Source organism: Cetorhinus maximus, chromosome 23, assembly GCF_964194155.1.
Source record: "Cetorhinus maximus chromosome 23, sCetMax3.hap1.1, whole genome shotgun sequence".
NCBI classification, from domain to species: Eukaryota; Metazoa; Chordata; class Chondrichthyes; order Lamniformes; family Cetorhinidae; genus Cetorhinus; species Cetorhinus maximus.
The window spans coordinates 18,775,226-18,793,089 of NC_135901.1; the positions used below are offsets into that span (position 1 = coordinate 18,775,226).

A 17,864-nucleotide genomic window follows, 5' to 3' on the forward strand; every position below is an offset into this window, starting at 1 on the left:
TGGGGTTTATTTCTGCTGATGTTAACAATCTTTATGGCTAGGGTGAAATTTAATATTCTGGCAGTCTGTTTGCTTTACTTTGTATCCTCTCCTCTCCAAATAAAGTATATTTCATCAGGTTATGTTTGAGATTTTATGGGATGAAATGAACAGTGATTTACTTGTAATTCTTGCAGCTTAGTTACTGTGTTAACTGCTCATGATCTGGCCTGCTCTAAACTGAGAAGATCAAACACAGATTGGGTGATCACTTGTGGAACGACCTCTGTTCAGTCTGTGAGCTTGACCCTGAGCTTCCAGTCACTTGTCATTTTAATTCTCTGTCCCAATCTCACTCTGACCTCGGCCTCCAGAACTGTTCCAATGAAGCTCAAAGGGAGCTCAAGGAACAGCAGCTTGTCTTTTGATTCTGCACTTTACAACCTTTAGAGCTTGTTAGGGGGAAATAAAGGAATACAATAATGGTCAAGGGACTTGACTTAAAATATCCCAGCATGCAAAACCACAATTGCTAAGTAGTTAACATTTAAAGTTCAGGCTGGGACAGAGAGAATGCTGAACTTTATACACCCTCAGGGTTTGCAATCACCAGCAAGGTCCTGGGAGTTAGACTGTAGTCAGAGGATCGCAATAACATAGATTAAGTGTGCTCTTCAACAGATAGGGGAAGGACAGATGGTCCCAGCTTAGATAGGAAGGCAGGTCTCTGCCTGGGTGTAGGGTCAGATGATGCATGTACCTTTGTACCAGAGACCTGTCTGTTTAATGTAAACCTATATGTTGACAAGATCGGAATCTGGAGGATGTTCTTGTATGTGACCAATAATGTATAAATATGTTGAACACTTGTAGATTAGCAGAGTATTGTCTCAAGCTACATTGAGATGGTGCCCTCCTTGCAATTGCTCGAATAAACGATCGTAACTTGTACCTGAGTCTCCTGTGGTCCGTTCATCAAAGACACCATATCAAGCTCAACATAGAGTTCAGCAGTTTCTGCACCAACAGAGAGTTGTCAGGATAGGGAACTCTCTACCTGAAAAGGTGCTGGAGCCTGATTCTATGTTTAGCCTCCACCCACTCGTCCTAGATTCCCCAACCAGTAGATATAGTTTCTCTCTATCTACCCTGTCAGTTCCAATTAATATCCCGAAAACTTTAATCAAATCACCTCGTAACCTTCTAAATTCCAAGGATTATAACCCTCATAGCGAGGTGATGGATTTTGACAGGAAGGATAGGGAGAGAAAGACAATAGCAGCCTCATGGCACAGGTCTAAACATTGTGTAGAGTCAGAGGGATCTGGCCCTTTATGTGCAGAGATTTTTTGAGGGTGACAGGATAGATTAAGAGAGCAGTTAGCAAGGTATATGGAATCTTGGGCTTCATAAATAGAGCTACTGAGTCAAAAAGCAAGGAAGTTATGCCTAATATTTGTTAGGCTCTGGTTAGGCCACAACCCGAGTATTTGTGTCCAGTTCTGATCACCACACTTCAAGAAAGATGAAAAGGTCCTTGAGAAGGTGCAGAGGAGATTTAACTGAATGGTTCTAGCAAAGAGGTGAGGGCAGATTGATAGAGGTGTACAAAATTATGAGCTTCAGATAAGATGGACAAAGAAAATCTGTTCCCATCAGTTGATTGAACAAGGACCAGGGAGTACAGATTTAGGTTTTTGGGTAATAGATAGAGGGAGATGTGATGGAGAATAGGCACTTGAGGGAAATAAACTTGCAACGATACAGGGACGTGGAGCAGGGGAATAGGTGTCATTGGGTTGCTCTGGAGAGCTGGCATGGGCACAATGGGCCAAATGGCCACCTCGGTGTCACAATGGCTCTATGGGTCTTTCCTGCAATCTGATTTTGTAATTAAACTCTTGGAGTTCAGGTATCACTCAGGTAAATCTGTGCTATGCTCTCTCCACAACCATTCTATCCTTCCTTAGGTTTGTTGCACAAAACTGAACGTATTATCTAGGTGTGGTCTGACCAGGGTTTGTGCATCTTGGTGCTTTTCCACAGACAGAACAGACAAACCTTTCTCATTCCAAACTCAGATGCTGCTGATATTCAGGTTCTGATGAATCGAGTGACTCTGTCAGATCTGGATGTGATGTTGGGTTTGAGTTTCCCGTCTGTCAATTCTCCACTTCTAATAACCCTGTAAAATAAATTTACAAAGACCTTTATTGTCAGTCCAGGATAGAAATTTAGAAGAGACAAACATTACTCTTCATTTAAGTTTGCTATATGGAAATTCACCTCTTCTCACCCCCTGTAAAAGGAGTTTCCAAAATCCATCCCTGTCAGTCCAGGATAGAAATTCACAAAGATAAAAGCAAAAAACTGTGGATGCTGGAAATCCAAAACAAAAACAAAAATACCTGGAAAAACTGAGCAGGTCTGACAGCATCTACGGACAGGAACACAGTTAACGTTTCGAGTCCGTGTGACTCTTCAACAGAACTAAGGAAAAATAGAAAAGAGGTGAAATATAAGCTGGTTTAAACGGGGGTGGGACAGGTAGAGCTGGATAGAGGGCCAGTGATAGGTGGAGATAACCAAAAGATGTCACAGGCAAAAGGACAAAGAGGTGTTGAAGCTGGTGATATTATCTAAGGAATGTGATAATAAAGGTATAGGTAGCCCTAGTGGGGGTGGGGTGGGGGGAAGGGATCGAAATAGACTAAAAGGCAGAGATAAAACAATGGATGGAAATACATTAAAAAATAATGGAAATAGGTGGGAAAAGAAAAACCTATATAAATTATTGGAAAAAAGGGGGATCGGAAAGGGGGTGGGGATGGAGGAAAGAGTTCATGATCTAAAATAGTTGAACTCAATATTCAGTCCAGAAGGCTGTAAAGTGCTTAGTCGGAAGATGAGGTGCTGCTCCTCCAGTTTGCGTCGAGCTTCACTGGAACAATGCAGCAGGCCAAGGACAGACATGTGGGCATGAGAGCAGGGTGGAATGTTGAAATGGCAAGTGACAGGGAGGTCTGGGTCATGCTTGCGGACAGACCGAAGGTGTTCCGCAAAGCGGTCATCCAGTCTGCATTTGATTTCTGTAATGTAGAGGAAACTGCATTGGGAGCAGCAAATGCAGTTGACTAAATTGAGGGAAGTGCAAGTGAAATGCTGCTTCACTTGACAGGAGTGTTTGGGCCCTTGGACAGTGAGGAGAGGGAAAGTAAAGGGGCAGGTGTTGCACCTTCTGCGGTTGCATGAGAAGGTGCCGTGGGAGGGGGTTGAGGTATAGGGGGTGATGGAGGAGTGGACCAGAGTGTCCCGGAGGGAACGATCCCTGTGGAATGCCGCCAGTGGGGGTGAAGGGAAGGCGTGTTTGGTAGTGGCATCATGCTGGAGTTGGTGGAAGTGGCGGAGGATGATCCTTTGAATGAGGAGGCTGGTGGGGTGATGTGAGGACAAGGGGGACCCTATCATTGTTCTGGGAGGGAGAGGATGGTATGAGGGCGGATGCGCGGGAGATGGGCCGGACACGGTTGAGGGCCCTGTCAAACACTGTGGGTGGAAAACCTCGGTTAAGGAAGAAGGAAGGCATGTCAGAGGAACTGTTTTTGAAAGTGGCATCATCAGAACAGATGCGATGGAGGCGATGACACTGAGAGAATGGGATAGGCTCCTTACAGGAAGCGGGGTGTGAGGAGCTGTAATCGAGGTAGCTGTGGGAGTCGGTAGGCTTGTAATGAATATTGGTGGACAGTCTATCACCAGAATTTGAGACAGAGAGGTCAAGGAAGGGAAGGGAAGTGTCAGAGATGGACCATGTGAAAATGATGGAGGGTGAAATTGGAAGCAAAATTAATAAATTTTTCCAGGTCCAGACAAGAGCATGAAGCAGCACTGAAGCAATCATCGATGTACTAGGCACTTTACAGCCTTCCGGACTGAATATTGAGTTCAACAATTTTAGATCATGAACTCTCTCCTTCATCCCCACCCCCCCCTTCCGATCCCCCTTTTTTCCAATAATTTATATAGATTTTTCTTTTCCCACCTATTTCCATTATTTTTAAATGTATTTCCATCCATTGTCTTATCTCTGCCTTTTAGCCTATTTCGATCCCTTCCCCCCACCCACCCCACCCCACTAGGGCTGTCTGTACCTTTATTATCACATTCCTTAAATAATATCACCAGCTTCAACACCTCTTTGTCCTTATGTCTGTGACATCTTTTGGTTATCGCCACCTATCACTGGGCATCTATCCAGCGCTAACTGTCCCACACCCCCCTTATATTTCACCTCTTTTCTATTTTTCATTAGTTCTGTTGAAGGATCATTCGGACTCGAAACGTTAACTGTGCTCCTCTCCGCAGATGCTGCCAGACCTGCTGAGTTTTTCCAGGTAATTTTGTTTTTGTTATCGAAATTCACATCATTTTCCCCTCCTGCTGACAGGGATAGGGATGACGCGCATGCGCCCTGCTGCATCTCGCCCCTGGTAAAGATGGCGGCCGTTAACTTGGGCCAAAGACCCAGAGCAGGCCAACAACTGTCGCCCCATCCTGTGCAAACGCAAGATCGGTAGCTTCGTAGTGGGGGTTTGAGGTATTCACCGGGTGTTTATGAAGACTCCGCGCCCACTCCGCTGGCTCTAATCCTCTCCACCCATCCAGCGGCTCCATTACTCGACCGTACTCAACTGTTTCACATTTCTCCGTCTCACTCCAGGCACAATCAGCATTGCGCATGCCCCAGTCAGGGACCGCAATGCGCATGCTCAACTTCCAGGTCGTTAGAACGCATGCGCAACAAGCTCCCTGTATTCTGGATAGGACACATTCTTCCCCACGGAGAATGCTGGGTAAAAGCCCAGCCATTGAGAGTCGACATTGTTGAAGCGAAACATTCAGTCGATCTGTTGTGTTTGTGGAAAGGGAGACATAGTTTACATTTCAGGTCGATGACTTTTCATTAGAACGGCACTGCATCATTACACGGACGTTAAGCCTGTTTCTCATTCCCCAGATACTGCCAGATATGCTGAGTATTTCCAGTATTTTCCGTTTTTATCTCTGGTTAAGGAAGTTTCTCTTGAACTGCACATTCGATTCATTACTAAGTTATATTTATTTTCGTCCTTGTAAAAGTGGAAACATCTTCCAGCTGTCTAGACTGTAGAAACACTTATGTATCTTAAATTCCTCAATCAAGTCACCCATCACTCACGTTTCCACATTAATCGTCTCCAGCCTGTTCAATATTTCTTGATAGGTATAACCTTTCAGTTGTAGCATTAGTCGAATACATTTTTCTTGCATCGCTTATAATATAGAGACCTGAGCTAATCTGAGCAACGAACTCACCACTGCCCACAAATCGCTGTATGTTTCAGTATTTTATTCATTTTCCCCATTAGCTGAATATAAAATGGGATGGAATGAGCAGATCCAATGAGCTAGTCTGTAACACTATGGAGCATCTACAAAGTTGCCTTGCAGTGAAACAGTGGGCTGTTTATCCATCAAGTATGACATTAAGAACAGCATATCTGAGAATGACAGGATTTCAGTTCGGTGACACGAGGCCAGATTAAGTTGTTAATATTATTGCCGAGCAGTGATATGGAGCAGTTGTAATTCATGTGCACTTTCTCTGTGTATTTTCCAGATGAAAATGAGTTGAACCTATCACTGTTGGTCTTGAGCATATTCAAATACAAATCCATGATTTTTTGCATACTAAGCGATTCAATAGGGTGAGAAAGTGAAGTTGAGCTGCAAGATTATTTATGGTGGAGCAGGTTCAGATGGTCGTATGGTCTCCCTCTGTTCCTATTTCTTGGGTTCTTATGAACATCACAGTGAATCATTTCCATGCAAGTACAGCCGATGCAGCACTCGCCCTTTCACCTCCTCCCTTCCCACATTCCAGCACCCCAAACATACTTTCTAGGTGATGCAGTGATTGCTACTCTTTGCTATTCATTATCATGTTTTCACTGCTCACGATGCGGTCTCCTCTGCACTGAGGAGACTAAAGCCAGCTTGGGCGACTGGTTTGTGGAACATCACCATTGAGTATTCAAGTGTGATCATTCTCTGGCTTCTCTGTCCTTGGCCTCCTGCACCGTTCCAATGAAGCTCAATGGAAGCTCGAGGAACAGCAGCTCATCTTTGATCAGACACTTTACAACCTTATGGACTCAAAAGTCATTTCAACAATTTCAGATCATAACCACACTCCAAGTTTTTCGGACAGTAGGCGCTGGTAATGGTTCTGCTGTTACCATTTGAACCCCCTCTGGACGTGTTTTTTGTTTCTTCATTTGCCACATTAGTTTATTTACTTGTCTCATTATTACCCAATTTTGCCTTGAATCATCATCCCCTTTGTCATTTAATCTCTCCAGCCTTCCTATCACAAGACCGTTTGTTCTTCCCTCCACTCCCCCTCTCTTTCTCCTGACTCTGTCCTTGCTGCTAAACTATTGAATCTCAAAATTCTTCCAGTTTGGATAAAAGGTCAGCGAGCGGAACCATTCACCCTGTTTCCCTCTCCACTGTGAATGCTTCAGGTCCATGAACTATCAAATGAGCTAGAAAAAGAAAGGTATTATAAAATTCAAGAAAGTACACAGACAGGGAAAGGAGGAGAGGGAAAGAACATATAAACATACGAACATAGAAACATACAAATTAGGAGCAGGAGTAGGCTACTCGGCCCCTCAAGCCTTATCTTCAATAAGATCATGGCTAATCTGTTTGTAACCTCAGCTCCGCATTCCTGCCTACCCCAGATATCCTTTCACTCCCTTGCTTATCAAGAATGTATCTACCTCTGCTTCAAAAAAAAAATGTTTAAAGACTCTTCTTCCACCGCTTTTTTGGGAAAAGATATTCCAAAGACTCACGGCCCTCTGAGAGAAAAAAAAACTTCTCATCTCTATTATAAATGAGCGACCATTATTTTTAAACAGTGACACCTAATTCAAGATTCTCCCACAAGAGGAAACATCCTTTTCACGCCCACCTTCTCAAGACGCCTCAGGATCTTATATGTCTCAAACAAGTTGCTTCTTACTCTTCTAAATTCCAGCAGATACAAGCTTAGCCTGTCCACCCTTTCCTCAAAAGACAATCGGCCCATCCCAAATATTAGCCTAGTAAACTTTTTCTGAACTGATTCCAACGCATTTACATCCATTCTTAAATAAGGGGAACCGTACTGTACACAGTATTCTATATATGGTCTCCCCACTGCCCTGTATAACTGCAGTGTAGCCTCCCAACTTTTGTATTCAGTTCCCCTCACAATGAACGATAACATTCTATTAGCTTTCATAATTACTTGCTGTACCTTTTGTGATTCATGCACTCGGACACCACGACCCCTCTGCATCTCAGAACTCTGCAATCTCTCACCATTTAGGTAATAAGCTGCCTTTTTATTCCTCCTGCCAAAATTTGGCAATTTCACATTTGCCCACGTTATACTCAATTTGCCAGTTGTTTGCTCACTCACGTAACTGTCTATATCCCTTTTTAGCCTCCTTATGTCCTCTCACACCTCACTTTCCTACTTTTCTTTGTGTCATCAGCAAATTTAACAACCATTATTCGGTCCCTTTATTCAAGTCATTTATATAAATTGTAAAAAATTGAGGCCCGGCTCTGATTCCTGAGACACACCACTCGTTACATTTTGCCAACCAGAAAATGACCCATTCATGTTAATCGTCTATCCATGTCAATATGTTACCCCCTCCACCATGAGCTTTTATTTTCATCAATAACCTTTAATGTGGCACCTTATCAAATGCCTTCTGGAAATCTAAGTACAGTACATCCACTGGTTCCCCATTATCCACAGCACATGTGACTTCTTTAAAGAACGCCAATAAATTGGTTAAACATGATTTCCCTTTCAGAAAACTATGGTGACCTTGACAGATGTTAAGGGAAATGTTAGAAGCTATTATTAAAGATGTTATAGCAGGAGAGAAGTTTTGTGATTGGGTGGAAGGCAGAAGAGAATAAATAACACCAGGGACAAGGATGCTAGGCAAAAGCTATGCTAATGGAATGGAATGGTAATGGGTTTAGTGAAGAAACTAAAGGTAGGAGAGTCATTCTGTATCTGTCACCTATTTATGCTCTGATTGGAAATGTGTTGTTTCTCTGTTGATCTATTTCTCTTCTGCTCCACATTGAAAACTGAATCCTTGTCCTCCATTGCCTTATGGAAATATTTCATTGAGCAAACACACAACTGACACAGGGAAAAGAAAATAATCAATTGAAGCATTGAAACAATGAAACAGAAATACTTACGATCCAGAAGGAGACCATTCGATCTATCATGTCCATGCCAGCAGAAAAGGAACAATCCAGCCGAATCCCATGTTGTGGCTCTTGCTCCATAGCCTTGTAGGTTGCAGCACCGCAAATGTTTTTCCATGTGTTATTCCCATGCCTCAAAGGGGGTTTCTGTCTCTACAATCAGCTTTGACAGTGAGCTCCAGACCCCCACCACCCTCTGTGCGAAATAAACTGCTCTACAGCTTTTCTCTAATTCTTAACCCGAGATACGTTAATTTGAATTGTTTAGTCTGCCATGGGTCAGCTGGTACCGCTCTTCATTCTCACTTAGAAAATTGTGAACTCAAATGCCATTGTCGGGCATGAGTATAACAGCCTGGGCCGAGCGTCCAGTGCAATACAGAGGGAGTCCCCCACTTTCAAGTGTAATAAGTCTTATTGATGAGACGTTAAACTGAGACCTCGTCTGCCTTTTCAGCTGATTGTACAAGATCTCAAATCACAATTTTGACATAGAACAGTGTTCCGTGTCCTGTCCGATATTTATTATTTATGCCTCAATCAGCACCACAAGAACAGGCTATCTGGTCATCATTATGCAGCTGTTTGTGGGAATTTGCTCCATTTCCTCCATTACAATAGTGAATACATTTCCAAAGTATCATCATTGTCTAAAAGGCCCTTTGGGATTCCGGTGGTGATGAAAGGTGCTTTATAAATGTGAGGGTTTGTTTCTTTCTAATTCTATGTCTCTGGTTATTGATGGTCCTGCTTATGGAAATATGTCCTTCCCATCCTCTCCATCTCAATCCTTATAATTTTATACTCAATTAAATCTTCTTCGCTTCCTCTGTTCCAAAGAAAACAGACCCATCCTATCGAATCTTTGCCCCTCGCTCATTTTGATGTGAATAATGTTCAACAGGAGTTTCCCAATACTTTCCCCTAACCATATAAATCTGATCTTTCTCATCTGGATTGTGTTTGAACTGCACCCACTTCTCTCAGTTCCCCAGTAAGTGTTTATTCTAACCCTCTGACTCTGAGCAGTTTTGCTGGTACAGTGGCTTGACTGGAAATTGCCACTTCAAATACCGTCATTCATTGTACACTGGGCCACATGTCTGCCGTGCTTCCAGTGAAGCTGGGGGCAGTTTTAACTCATAAACCAGCAATTGTGATGTGAATGATAGCGTGCTGGAGAATGACTTACTTTGAGTCCCATGATACCTTGGAGGAATGGGTCAAACCGAGGACGTTTCAAGATCTCAAACTCCACTGACTGAGCTAGTGAGACATGTGGTGATGACATGTCCATATCCCTTATCACAGCGAGATAACTGTCTGAATGCAATAGTAGAGAAGGAAATTGACCACCAGAAGCCCAAGGGTCCAATGCTTTCCCATCAATCATCAATAACATCATTCACAGCTTCTGCTTCTCAGCTGCACCTCCTTCCAAACATTGTGATCCATTTTCCTCAGGATTTGTTCCTGGATTTAATATTTACCTGCTTTATAACCATATTTTGAAATCAGATTCGCTTCAATCTCCAACACAAATTGAATTGCAAACCTGATGAACAAACAATGGAAAATAGGTCAGTTGGTAACACAAATCCCATGGTTCTCATGTTCAGATCCACCACAGTCAGCTTTTAAACAAAAGGGAGCAATTTTGCAGTGAAAAGATTTAGAAAGTTGTCATTGTTTTTATTTGTGACCCACTCACTCGGGTATTCTGTAAATGATGCTCGGAGGTTTAGTGACCGGGATATAATCTACCTGTGTTTCCCTGAGCCTCTGATCGGTGTATTGGGAGGTTTAGCCCGGATTGGAGTATCTTGCGTCCCAGGGATGGGCAGTAACCCGCTGATTGAAGCTACTGTAGCTGCTTTCTGCTGGCAGCGGGTGATTGGAGAGTGTGGGGTCGGAATATTGCTGCTTTTCTGCTTTTCCCTGTCCCACTCACTGTGGAGCTGGAGGAGGAGGAGTGAATAGGTTTGTTTGAATCCAATGACTTCATAGATTTCCAATGTGTTGGATATAGGTACATGGTTGGTCTAATCGGTTTCTCATTAAACTTGACGTGAATAAACACGAGAAAAAAAATTGCTTGCACGGGAATTCACTAAATAACAGAAATACTTGCCTCGATTGTGAAATATTTTCTTGCAGGTAAAGTGGACCCTGACAACCCAGATCTGTGGGGGAATGAACGCTGATGAAGTGAAAACTCCACCGGTGGATGGGCTCGAACCACCAACCAAATAGCCAAATACTGAACAATTGCGCCACAGAAGCTGATGCAAAGCAATCTGGCAAGATACCCACTTAAAACTTCAGATCGTCGCTACCACATTTGCAATTGTCTAAAAGGTTTGCTTCTTCCAAACAAAAGGGTGGGACATTCATTGTGGATACATGGAAACAGTTGATTGAGGATAAACATTGACCAGGAAGTGGGGAGAACACTCCTGATCTTCTTTCAAATAGGCTCATGGCATCTTTTACATTCAAGTGCCGAAATCCCGTCATGTCTCTTCTTTCCAGACTGAATAGGAAAGGAGGGATGTCACCAGACCTACACTGAGTCTCGATTTCCTCGGCTCCCTTGTAGTTTTTCCTCTCCCTCTATTCTGAAGACCGATGGAAAGTGATTCTGCAGCATGTCTGCCATTTCCTCAGTTTCAGTTACAGTATGGCTTGCATCTGCCTTCAGGAGCATACATTGCTGTTAGCCACTCTTTGAGACGGGGAGTAAGTATGTTAATCTGCATCAATAATCCTTTTTTGTTGACTGCACAACCTGCTAATCGGCCTGCCGAGTGACGGTTGGAAATGTTTAATAACTTCCAGCGGTTCGTGTTTCGTGGCGGCTATTTTTATTTTGTAGGATGTTATTCACCTCGACAAGAAATGTCGTGTGGTTGTATGATGCTGTCTTTCATAACACAAGTAAATTAGAGAACTTCCCTTCACACTTAACAAAGGGCTTTTGGCAAAGCTTCTTTTTTGCCTAGTTTCGAATGAGGGACTTTCTGTATGTTAGGTGCACATGATTACCACTAAACTACAGAAACGACACACTGCTGAGATCACAATGGACCTGTCCAAAATGTTAACCTGTGCCGCCCTGCAGCAGCACTTTGGGTCTTTGTTTTGAAGAAATGGATTCAGCTGTTATAAATAGGAATGCTGGGGACAGACTGATCTAACAATGGCATCATAAAATTACACAATACATTAGGAGACAATTCGGCCCATCGTGTCTATGATAGCATTTTACAAAGAGCTTTCCATAACTCTGATTTTTCTCGCTTTCAAGTCATTGTCCAATCCCATTTTGAAAACTCTGAGTGAAGAGAAACAATATTGAAAGAGGTGCAGGAGTTTCTGCAGTGCCCATGTGCACTGTATGATCATTAACAAAGTTTCCCTGACCCAATGACATCAAGAGTTGGACTTTAGATTCATATATAGTTTTTGAACCAAAAAATGTATTTATGCAGCCGATTTCATACGAACTTTCAAAAGAAATTTATTCACATCAGGCATGTCCTCATTTTTCTCAGTTGCTCTATATAATCTAATTCCCCTTGCTGTACAACCGGTTACAGAGGCTGTCAAAGAAAAGATGGAAAGGTTTGCTGCAGCTACACAAAGCTCAGGTTAGATCACACCAGGAGGACTGTGGATAGTTCTGGAAACTGCACCTTATAAAGGATCAATATTTGCCTTGAAAGTTTCAGAGGAGCCGCATTGATTCTGTTGGTTGGTTTGGAAATTGAAAGTTGTACATCCGCAGCTTGTGGCACTATTTCCCCTCACTGTTCACTTCATGTTCATGTCGAACACACTCGATGCTGTTATTGGCTGAACAAGTCTTCTGTGTTATAACTAAACACGTTGATATTCGGCACTCCCACTCCTGCCGCCTGGGTTTGGCCCTCATCAGGGAATGTTGTTTTCTTGTTGCTGTGTGAACTGTCACAATGAACTGATCCTGGAGTCTCTTTCCCCCGGGATCCACAAAACCCGTCACTTCTCTTCCTTCATTCTCACTCTTTCATTCCTAGTTTGAGTCGGTTCTCCTTTCGGGCCCTTCAACAAATCCATTTGGACAGACAAGTGGCAGCTGAAATTTGACGGAAGGAAATGTGAAGTGATTCATTTTGGTTGGAGAGAAGAGGAAACAGAAAATAATGGTTACAATTTTAAAGGGGCTTCTCTGTTGCACAGTGAGTGGTTCGGATCAGGAATATATCAATGTGGTTCAGCCCCACGAGCTGATGAACACATTTTTACCATCCCAAACTCCATTCACGTTAGTTGTGTGGCTTCATGTTAAAAACGTTCAGAGAGAAAAAACAGGTTGGAAAGATGCATCCGGAGATTGTTTCTTTCTGTGTTTTTTTTATTTCACTGGGAACTGGTCAGTAACTGAGTGCCCCCACCCCCCCCACCCCCGCCCCATATGCTTCAAAATGAAGGATGATTGAAATTTTCAGTCAAGGCAATGGCAATTTTCGTTTCCACTGCGGTAGCGTGGCTGAGCGGTCTAAGGCGCTGGATTTAGATTCTAGCCCCCATGGAGGTGTGGTCTTAAATCCCACCGCTGCTAGAATTTCAGACGGTTCATCTTTTCAGTCAAATCCCTTAGTGTGTGCTCGGGACGTGTGCAGTGCTCCATCCTGTCGGAAAGATCGAGGAAATTGCAGGGCAGCCAGGGATAGGTGGAGCTGCATGTCTTCGTTCTCTGCTGTAACCATTCTATGATTCTATGTACAGAGCATTATATTTTACATGGCGCCTACGTACAGAGCTGAGTGGTTAAGGTAATGGGTTTGGAATCCTTTAAAGTTTCCAGATCTAGGTTCAAATCCCGCCAGGTTACATTTCTCACTGTTCCTGTTTTAAGAATGAGTTACAGAATTAATCATCAATTAAATGGACTAAAAAAATCTTTCAAATGCTCCCGTGTACTTTTCATTTCCGTTCATCCGCATTCATCAAATTTGCAGTTGGAAATGGAACAAAAACGGAGCCAATGTGATGACGTCCATGCTTTCTGGATGTTTGTCTCTCCTGACGTCTCTGTCACTATCGGTTTCTATGTCTGTGTGTGTTCCTTTCCATGTATCAATGTGGTTCAGTTCCTTGAGTTGGTGAACGCATTTTTGCCATCGCAAACTTCACTCACTTTCGTTATGTATCTTCATGGTAAACTGTACAGGAGGTTTAAAAGTTGCAAGAGGAGATGGACATTTCTGGAATTCGGTCAGTAGTTGGCTCCGTAGCTCAGTGGTTAGAGCAGAACCCTTAAAATTCGTACCGTGTTCGATCCTGGCTGTGGTCTACAATTAAACTTTAGCTTAGCCGAAAGATAAGCAGTGGGGGAGGATGCAGATAGGCTGAAAGAGATATATATAACTCAGGGAAATTAAGATAGCAGATGGCGCATCATTTCAGAATAGGTGAAGCTGCTCAATCGGTCCAAAAGAATAAGAAAACGCCGAACTATTTCAGTACAGCCAGTTTTGAGATGAACTGAATGCAAAAGTACGGGACATTGGTAAGAACACATCTGGAGTCCTGTTTACAGTACTGGTCTCTTTATTTAAGGAAATATGCAAATGTGTTAGCATAGTTCAGAGAAGGGTTACTGGACTGTTATGACACAGCAGTTGGTAACGACTGAGTTAATCTTAATCAAGGCAACAATAACCTATAGACTCCAAACAGACACCAGACGCAGCACATTTTATCTTACGAAATCAAAATGAGGTTCTTTTCAATTTGTTCCTTCGCAGACACAGTGGTAAGCTTACAGGAGGCTTAGATCTTCAATGCCTCTGAATTCCACACACAAAACTTTTCTGGATATACCTAGTCTTCCCTTTAAACGCAAAACCTCATTGCATCACCAGGCCCTTGAACTCCACCTCTTCTAACAATAAGCCTCTTTCATAGCACCAATTTTATTCGTAATATGAACATACTGTTTGGTGTTTCCTAGCCAGGTGCAAGATTTCACCCCCAATCTTTGAATGGTTTATTCAACAGAATGCAAATGTGCTCCCTACCTTACTGTTTACACCTCAAAACTACTATACAACAATACACCCATACTAGCTGGCTTTAATCCAATTGAGACACACGCAGACACACCCACAGACACAGACCCCACTACAAGACCAATTTAAAAATAATTTCCAATAACATTATATACATTAATATCTCTTCATGACATAGACCATTACCAAGAAGGGGTTCATTGTTTTATGAGGAAAGGTTAGACAAGTTAGGCTTGTATCCACTGGAGTTTGAAAGAGTAAGAGGTGACTTGATCGAAATCTTTAAGATCTTGAAGGGTCTAAACAGAGTGGATGTGGAGAGGATGTTTCCTCTTGTGGGAGAATCTGGAACTGGGGGCTCACAGTTTAAAAATAAGGCGTCGATCATTTAAGGCAGAAATTAGGAGAATTTTTTTCTTTCATAGGGTCATGAGTCTTCATAACTCTTCCTCAAAAGGCAGTGGAAGCAGAGTCTTTGAATATTTTAAGGACAGGGCTGGATAGATTTTTGATCAACAAGGGGGTGAAAGGCTATCAAGGGTAGGTGGGAGGTTGCAATCAGATCAGCTGTGATCTTATTGAGTGATGAAGCAGGCTAGAAGGGCCGAGTGAACTCTCCGGCTCCTAGTTTGTACGTTCGCACATTATTTGAGTCCAGACTGCTTACCGACTCAGTGCCCAAATGCCACAAAGTCGAGAATGATTGAAATTTTCACTGAACAGCATGTAAACAGTCAGTGCGGTGCGATGGTGTGTTCCAGTTCTAGATGTGCAATCAAAGAATCAATTTCTATTTGTTGCTTTGAACCCAATATTTCTAATGAGTTGGATGTTATGCATATGTGTGATCTAACTTATCTCATTTTCTTTGAAATTAATATTCGTAAAACTACTTGACTGGGAACTTACTGGATAACAGCAAGGCTGGCAAAGTTTGTACAACATTTCCTTGAAGCCAAAGGACACGACGCAGAACTGCCTTGGTAATAGAAATAGAAGCAGGAAGAGAGAGAATCTACTTGCCCTAGATGGAGTCAAAACGCCAATGTTTGAGTTGACAGTAGAAGTCGCTAAACAAGATGTTACAGAAACATCCTGGTGATCTAATGGTTAGGATTCGGTGCTCTCATCGCCCAGGTTTGATTCCTGGTCTCGCTGTTGTGCAAGATATCACAACCAGAAACCAATTTCTGATTCAAAAACTCTATCGTGCCCAACACCTCATCCCCTTCCCACAGCACCTTCCCATGCAATCGCAGGAGGTGTAACACTTTACCTTTACCTCCTCCCTTTATCTCCTCCCTTCTCACCGTCCAAGGCCCAAAACACTCCTTCCAGATGAAGCTTAGATTTATTTGCACTTCTTACAATTCAGCCTATTGTATTCACTCCTCACAATGTGGTCTCCACACTGTGGAGACTAAACATAGACTGACTGTCCCATTTGCGGAACACCTTCACACAGTCCACAAGAATGATGCAGACCTATCTTTCACTTGCCATTTCAGTTCACCATCTTGCCCTCACGCTCACATTTCTGCCTTTGGCCTTCTACAATGTTCCAGTGAAGCCCAACGCAAACTGGAGGAACAGCACCTCATCTTCTCATTAGACACTCTACAGACTTCTGGACTCAACTTTGAGGTCAAAAAATTCACATTATGAAATCTGTCCTCCATTTTAATTTCCCTGCAGCCTCCACACCCCCCAAGTGCCAGTCTGCATCTTGTTCTTCTGTTTTGCTTTCAGACAGCGCTGACCCTTTTTCTGCTAATAACACATTCTACTATTTTGCTTCCAGTCAGTGCTGACCTTTGTGTAGATATTAACGCCTGCTTTCATAATTAATAATATCATTCCCGTTGCCTTTGACTTGTGTTCCATAATATCTTTGTCATTGAATCTCTCCTGACCTCCAACCTATCCCTGAACTTTTTTGCTCCATCTGCTCCACCCACCCTCGTCAGCAGCATAAAACGCCTCACCACCTTCAACACCTCTTTGATATCTTTTGATTATCTGCTCCTATCACTGCTTGCTTGTCCCCACAACCACCCCACCCTCAGCTTCTCTCCCCCCGCCCCCCACCTTAAACCAGCTTATATTTCACCCCTCTCCTAACTATACTTCAGTTCTGTTGAAGGGTCATGTTGGACTCGAAACGTCAACTCTTTTCTTCTCCACCGATGCTGCCAGACCTGCTGAGTTTTTCCAGGTAATTCTGTTTTTGTTTCATATTTCTACCTCCCTTGAGTTCTGAAGAAGAGTCATATGGACTGGAAGCGTGAACTCTGTTTCTCTCTCCACAGGTGCTGTCAGACCTGCTGTGAAATTCAGCGGCACTCTGTTTTTACTAGAGCACGAATTCCCGGCTTTATCGTAATATAAAATGCATAACAAGTCAGCCAAAATCCATGGAACGAGGAGCAGAGTTAAAGTTCCACGTGGGTATTAAACAGAACTGAAAATGACTGAGGCGGAGGTTGAAAGTTGAAAGATGTAACATGAAAGTGGAAGAATTTGATATCGCCGTGCACGTTTCACAAGAGCCGCAGTGATTAGGTTGGTGGCTTTTGGAAATTGAATTTTGCAATTCACAGCTTTTGGTGATATTTCACCACACTGTCAATTTCATGTTCTTGCCAATTACAATGGTTGTTTTAATTGGCTGAATAGGTCATTTTGTCTCTGGAGGAAGCGGTCTGAAATGAAAAAAATGGCAAAAGTATCGTTTATCAAACTGCAGGGGCAGCCTCCCTGCTGGCCTAGTGGCTGGGACTCTCCGTGGCCCGGGTTCAATTTCTCGTGTGAGAATTAGGGTTCTTTGCTCATGTCCACACTGCTCGAACAGAGCGATTTTATTATTGATTTAAAACTGAAAACGCATAACAGCCTGTGCCGAATCAGTGGAGTGAGAGTTTGAAGTATCCCACTAGAGATGGTATCAGAGGGAATGGAGCAGGGAGAAAGGATCCCTGGGGTGATGTTCAGTGAGTTCAGGAGGATGGTATCAGAGGAAATGGAGCAGGGAGAGAGGATCCCTGGAGTGATGTTCAGTGAGTTCAGGAGGATGGTATCAGAGGGAATGGAGCGGGGAGAGAGGATCCCTGGGTTGATGTTCAGTGAGTTCAGGAGGATGATATCAGACGGAATGGAGCAGGGAGAGAGGATGCCTGGGGTGATGTTTAGTGAGTTCAGGAGGATGGTATCAGGGGGAATGGAGCAGGAAGAGAGGATCCCTGGGGTGATGTTCAGTGAGTTCAGTTGTTGCATCAGGCAGGCCGCAGGGCCTGGGAATTTCCACGATTTGTGCTCCCCGGTGTTCTTGATAAGCCCCAAACTGTGGTGATACTTCGCAGGATTACTGCTCCATAATGTGTCTGTGTCAGATCGGCCCTAGTCTCCAGGAATCATCTCATGGTTTGTGCCAACGGTTCAATCTGCGGTATATGTGTATTTTTTGTTATTCATTTATGCGATGTGGGCATGGCTCTGGGC

The 17,864-nt window shown here is 43.2% G+C and overlaps 1 protein-coding gene and 1 long non-coding RNA gene across 2 annotated transcripts in view; one reads left to right on the forward strand and one right to left on the reverse strand.

The window, feature by feature from the left end:
* Nucleotides 1-4,692, reverse strand: part of LOC144697176 (uncharacterized) — a 245,052-nt gene extending 240,360 nt beyond the window's left edge. Inside the window, exons 1-2 of the mRNA XM_078569039.1 lie at nt 4,585-4,692; nt 2,041-2,164 (exon numbers count right to left, since the gene is read on the reverse strand). The gene's annotated coding sequence lies outside the window, so the exon portion shown is untranslated. The remainder of the gene's footprint in view (nt 1-2,040; nt 2,165-4,584) is intronic.
* LOC144697371 (uncharacterized) overlaps nt 1-17,864 on the forward strand; it is a 423,816-nt gene that overhangs the window by 62,344 nt on the left and 343,608 nt on the right. The gene's annotated exons all lie outside the window — the stretch shown is intronic.